Below are 6,642 nucleotides of genomic sequence, written 5' to 3' on the forward strand. Positions count from 1 at the left end.
CTCTGTCAGATGTGGGATTGGTAAAGACCTTTTTCCATTCTGAAGGATGTCATTTAGTCTTATTGACTATGTCCTTTGCCTTACAGAAGCTTTTCAGTTTCAGGAGGTCTCTTTTATTGGTTGTTGTTCTCAGTGTCTGTGCTACTCCTGTTATATTTATGAAGCGGTCTCCTGTGCCAATGTGTTCAAGGATACTTCCCACCTTCTCCTCTATCAGGTTCAGAGCAACTGGATTTATGTTGAGGTCATTGATACATTGGGACTTGAGTTTTGTGTATGGCTGAAGATTTAGATCTATTTGTAATCTTTTACATGTTGACACCATTTATCCAGCACCATTTGTTAAAGATACTTCCATTTTCCATTGTATATTTTGACTTCCTTGTCAAAAATCAGGTGTTCACAGGTGTGTGAATTAATGTCAGCATCTTTATTTGATTCCATTGGTCCATGTGTCTGATTTTATGCCTACCAAATTGTCTTTTATTACTTTAGCTCTATGGTGAAGTTTTATGTCAGGGATGGTGATGCCTCTGGAAGTTCTTTTATTGTACAGGATTGTTTTAATTATTCTGAGGATTTTTTGTTTTTCCATATGAAGTTGAATATTTTTCTATAAGTCTGTGAGCAATTGTGTTTGGATTTTGATGGGTATTTCTTTGAATCTCTAGAATGTTTTTGGTAAGATTGCCATTTATATTATGTTGGTCCTACCTATGCAAGAGCATCCATGAGCGTGGGAGATCTTTCCATTTTCTGATATCTTCTTCAGTTTCTTTCTTTAATGTTGTAGGGCACCACTCTGTAATATGGAGTGAGCGGTGGGCTGCCTCCCCAGCACCCAGCTGCCCACATGGCTAGATTTACACCCCAAATAATTACACGGAAATTGTATTCTTTTAAATACTGCTTGGCCCATTAGCTCTAGGCTCTTATTGGCTAACTCTCACATCTAGATTAATCCATTTCTAATAATCTGTATACCACCACAAGGTGGTACCTTACCGGTAAGATCTTAACCTGCATCCATGTTGGAGAGCACAGCTATGGCAACTGCCTGACTTGGCTTCTTTCTCCCAGCATTCTGTTCTGTTACTCCGCCTACCTAATTTCCTGTCCTATTAAAGGGCCAGGGCAGTTTCTTTCTTTAACCAATGAAATCAAGACAAAACAGAAGACTCTCCCACATCACTTTAGAGACTTAAAGTTCTTCTCATACAGGTGTTTCAATTGTTTAGTTATAGTTACCCCAAGAGAATTTATATTTGTGGCTTTTGCAAAAAGTGATGTCTCTGATTTCTTTTTTTTTAATTAATTAATTTATTTATTAAAGATTTCTGCCTCCTCCCCGCCACAGCTTCCCATTTCTCTCCCCCTCAACCAATCAAGTCACTTGTATATAGGATGGCTACTGATTGTTTTGAGTTGATCTTGCATCCTGCCACATTACTGAAGATGTGTATCACCTGTAGGAGTTCTCTGGTAGAGTTTTTGTGATCACTTATATTTCATCTCCAAATAATAAAAGTTTAACTTTTCTCCCTTTCCAATTTGTATCCCTTGAACTCCTTTTGTTGTCTTATTGCTCTAGCTAGGTCTTCAAATCCTATATTGAAAAGATATGGAGAGAGTGGACATCCTTGTCTTCTTCCTAATTTTAGTGGAATCACTTTGAGCTTCTCTCCGTGTAATTTGATGCTGGCTGTTGGCTTGCTGTAAATTGTTTTTATTGTGTTTAGATAGGTTCCTTGTATCCTGATCTCTTCAATACTTGTACTACAGATGGGACTCAAACTACCTCATATTCCACATATAGCACTTGGGGCATATACCCCAAGGACACTTCAACCTACCAGAAGGATAATAGCTATTCCATGTTCATTGCCACTCTATTCCCAATAGCCCAAAATTAGAAACAACCTAGATGTCTCACAATAGTATAAGGGATAAAGAAAATGCTGTACACTTATATAATAAAGTATTATTCTTATTTTAGAAAAACGACATCATGAAATTAGCAGGTTATTGGATGGTACTGGAAAAAAAATTCTGAGTGAGGTAACCTCGATTCAGAAAGACAAACATGGTATGTACTCACTTCTAAGTGGATATTAGATGTAAATCAATGGGTAACCAGGCTGAGATCCAGAGCTCCAGAGAAGCTAGGTAACAAGGAAGCCCCAAGGAGGGATGCATGGATCGCCTTGGGAAGGGGAATTAGATGAAATCCCCTGGGTAAACTGGGGGTGAGGCCGTGGTGAAGGAGAGGCAATGGGGAAGGAGAACATGAGGGAACAGGATGGTCATAGAGAATGGAGTGGGAAAGCAATGAAAGAGGGAACTTGATAGAGAGAGTCACTATGGTTTTAGGGAGAAACCTGGTGCTAGGGAAATTCCCATGAATCCACAAGGATGAGCCCAGCTAAGATTCCTAGCAGTAGTGGAGAGGGTTCCTGAACCGGCCTTCCCCTATTATCAGATTGGTGACTACCCCAACTATCATTATAGAGGCTTCTCCAGTAATTGATGGACTCAGATGGGCCTTCTGTATGTGGAGAGATAGTTGTGAAGTTTGGACTATCTGAGGTAATACTGGCAGTGGGATCAGGATCTATCCTTGGTGCTCAGCCTTGTTTGTTGGTGCCCATTCTCTGTGTTGAGATGTGATGCTATCCTTAATGCAGGGAAGAGGGACTTGGTCCCGTCCCAAATTAATGTGCCCTTACCCTTAGGAGGAGTAGAAGAGATGTGCGCTGCTGTGGGGAGGCATGGGGAGTGTGAGCAGAGGTGGGAGGGGGAACTGTGGTTGGAATGTAAAATGAAATTTTAAAAAACAAATTGATCAATTTAAAAAGCAATAGAACCCACCCCCCAAATCCTCTTAGTCAAGGCTGGTGGGCCATGCCTACAATCTCAGCACTTAGCACGTGGAGAAAATAGAATGCAAGACAAAATAATAAACATTATTCTTTTTATATGATAAATGAAATTCAAATATACAAGAATATTCCTTACATAAATATGATAATAATTCACCACTGTTGCAACACTCCATTTTATTGTTTTTATTGAGCTATACATTTTCTCTGCTCCATCTCTTCCTCCTCTCTCCCCTTCTACCTTCTCCTATGAACCCCACATTCCCAATTTACTCAGGAGATCTTATCTCTTTCACCTTCCTGTGTAGATTCATGTATGTTTCTTTAGGGTCGTTTGATTTATGTCTAAAAGCCACATATAAGTGAATACATATTATATTTTACTCACTGAGTCTGGGTGACCTCAATATGTTTTTTCTAGATCCATCCATTTTCCTACAAATTTCAAGATTCCATCATTTTGTACCAGATTTTCTTTATCCATTCTTCAATCTAGGTTGCATCTAGGTTGTTTCCACGTTCTGACTATGACAAATAATGCTTCTATGAACATAGTTGAGCACATGTCCTTGAGGAATGATTGAGCATTCTTTTCGTATATTCCCCAAAGTGGTATTGCTGGGTCTTGTGGTAGGTTGTTTCCTAATTTTCTGAAAAATCACCATACGGATTTCCAAAGCAGCTATATCAGTTTGCACTCCCACCAGCAATGGAGGAGTGTTCATTTTACCCCACATCTTCTCCAGCATAAGTTGTCATCAGTGTTTTTTATCTTGGCCATTCTTACAGGCATAAGATGGAATCTCAGAGTTGTTTTGATTTGCATTTCTATGATGACTAAGGATATTGAACATTTCCTTAAATGTCTTTCAGTCATTTTAGATTCCCCTGTTGACAGTTCTCTGTTTAGGTCTGTACCTTATTTTTTAGTGGATTATTTGTTCTTTTGATGACCAATTTCTTGAGTTCTTTGTATATTTTGGATATCAGCCCTCTGTCTGATGAAATATCAGAAGAATCAGCCACATAATTGTTGGGGGGAGTGAGCTGCTTGTTGTTTAACGGCTGCTTAGCCCCGAAATAATCACTCAGAAACTGTATTATTTAAATCGCTGCTTGGCCCATTAGCTCTAGCTTCTTATTGGCTAACTCTTACATCTTAATTTAACCCATCTTCATTAATCTGTGCATTACCACGAGGTCGTGGCCTACCAGCAAAGTTTCAGCACATCTGTCTCTAGCACCGGCTCCATGGCTTCTCCCTGACTTTCTATTTTCAGCATTCAGTCTAGCTTTCCCTGCCTTCCTAGGTTCTGTCTTGGTATAGCTCCAAAGTACTTTCTTTTTTCATTAATGGTTATCACAGCACACAGAGGGGACTCCCACATCACATAGTCAGACAATGGATAATTTTCTATAGATGCAAAATAGTCTTGCAGCATGTGGCAGAGATTTCACAAATTTCACAAAATCATGACTTCACTAGGTCTTCAAGTACTATATTCAACAGATACAGAGATTGTGGAAACCTTTTCTTATTTCTGATGTCATTGGAATCGCTTTGTGGTTCTCTTAATTTGATGTTGGCTGTTTCCTTGCTGTATATTGTTTTTCTTATGTTTAGATATGGCCCTTGTATCCTTGATCCTGCCATTCCCAGGGTCTCTATCTTCCTTCTGTTTGTGGGCCAAGATGTTAACTGCTTTTAGCTGTTCCTAGTGCCAAGCCTTTTCCCAGATATCATGGACTGTAACCCTCTGAATGTGTGAGTCCAACACATTGTAAAAACTGTCTTTTTTAATTTGCTTTGTTTGTGGTGTTTTATCTCAGCAGAAAAAGAGTAACTAAGACACCCAGGTCCTTCCTGACAGAAAAATGATGCTCGTTCACCAATACTCTCTAGTCTTAAGTCACTCTGCCTTGTCAGGAACTTCCTGACTAGGAGAAGGAACTAGGAGATGCAAAAGGCCTGTCTGACAAAGCTTCCCTTGATTGAGATGAGAGAGGCCTATCCTCATTGAGGTCAGTTTTGTTTTTTATTAAATCACTGTTGGTGTTCATTGAGTTATGATTGTAAAAATACTTACTACTGTTTATTTCCTATAAGCAAAGATGATAAAGCATGTGCTAACTTAATTGGTAACTGTTGAACTCTCCTTGGTGCCCTGCCTGCCTTGAGGACTGTCAATCAAACAGCTAGGCAGACTACTCAAGTCATCACTAACAGTCTTGAACTCTCCACAGATACCTTGAGAAAACTCCCCCAAGTCCACAATTGATTTGTGCTAGTCAGAGGGTATGACCCTAGCCTGGATGATTTGAAACTGTTTGCATCAGATATACTGTTATCACAGGCCTCAGTACAACTGAGAAGGGTCTGGAATAGTTTACCATAAGCCAGAGGGGAGCCCATTTCGTGATGGCCTAAGGTAGTTGCTGTAGTGTCTGTTGCTAAGATACAAGGCTGTGACTGCTTTCAAAGCAAAGTCTCAGTGACTGCGATTGGTTTTAAGAGGCAAGGCTGCCCTGGGACACAGCACAAACCTGAGTGATACTGGTTGATGCTAAGAGGCAAGATTGTGATTGTTTCTGCCAGATGGTTGGAATTGGTCCCCACATCCATTTTATACTGTATAATCAGGTTGTTCAGGCTTGGCTGGAAGAAGCTCTCCTGTGCTGTGTGATCTGGTGTTGCAGCCTTAGACACCAGACAAGGCTTCTCTTGCTTTGTCTTTCCTTACCAGTTTCAGTAGTGTTGCTGATGGGATGGAGAAAACACCAGCAGAACCAAGTAAGGTGAGTCTCACTTGGAATCACAGCTCTCAGCAAGGGAAGCAGCATGGTCGTGTTTAAATGCTCACCTGGGCTATGTGAGGTTGTGTCTCAAAGAAGGAGCATGAGACAGATGTGGGCAAGGGACAGGGAGACAGGGACAGGCAGACAGAGGACACTGGATTGGCAGTGACAGTGGGGAAGGAAGGCCAAGTAGAAGAAGCATCAAATCAACCAGCTGTCTCACAGCTGAAGAGCAACAGCTGAAAAATCTGAAGGAGCCAGGAAAGAAATAAGGGCAGGGGAAGTAGAAAGGAGTCAAGAGAGCAAGGAGGGTCGATACTGAAAGAGAAGAGCTGTGAGGTGACAGGAAAGATAACATGAAAGTCCTAGTGGGTGGAGGGTTCCACTGGGCTATCTATATATTTCAGGGTCAAGGATATTTCTATTATTTATTCATTTATTCATTCATTTATTTTACATCCCAACCACAGTTTCCCCTCCCTCCTCTCCTCTTTTTTCTTCCCACCCTATCTACTCCCCTCACCCATTTTTCCTCCTTGTCTGTTAAGAAAGGGGCAGGCCTCCAAAGGGAGTCAACAAAGCCTGACACATCAACTTGAAGGGGGACCAAGCTCCTCCCCCTGCCTCAAGGCTGGTTAGGGCAACCAGCATGGGGATAGGTTCTGAGTATCAGAGTCTGCACCAGGTATAGGTCCTGATCCCATTGCTAGGGGTCCCGCAAATAGACCAGGCTACACTCTCACACACAAGAGGGGGCCTAGGTCAGTCACATGTGGGCTCCCTAGCTACAGGTCCAGAGTCCTTGAGCTCCCACCAGCTCAGCTGTGCTGTCTCTGTGAGTGACCTTGACCAAAGTGGCTTGAGCAATCCCTCCTCTCTCTCTCTTCAACAGGACTCCTGGGGCTCGGTCCAGTTCTTGGTTGTGGAGAGGGTCAAGAGTCTTAGAAGCTGGGGCTCAGACTTGCAA

The sequence above is a fragment of the Microtus oregoni genome, unplaced genomic scaffold (assembly GCF_018167655.1).
Source record: "Microtus oregoni isolate MIOR12 unplaced genomic scaffold, Mior012 000050F_013, whole genome shotgun sequence".
Lineage (NCBI taxonomy): Eukaryota > Metazoa > Chordata > Mammalia > Rodentia > Cricetidae > Microtus > Microtus oregoni.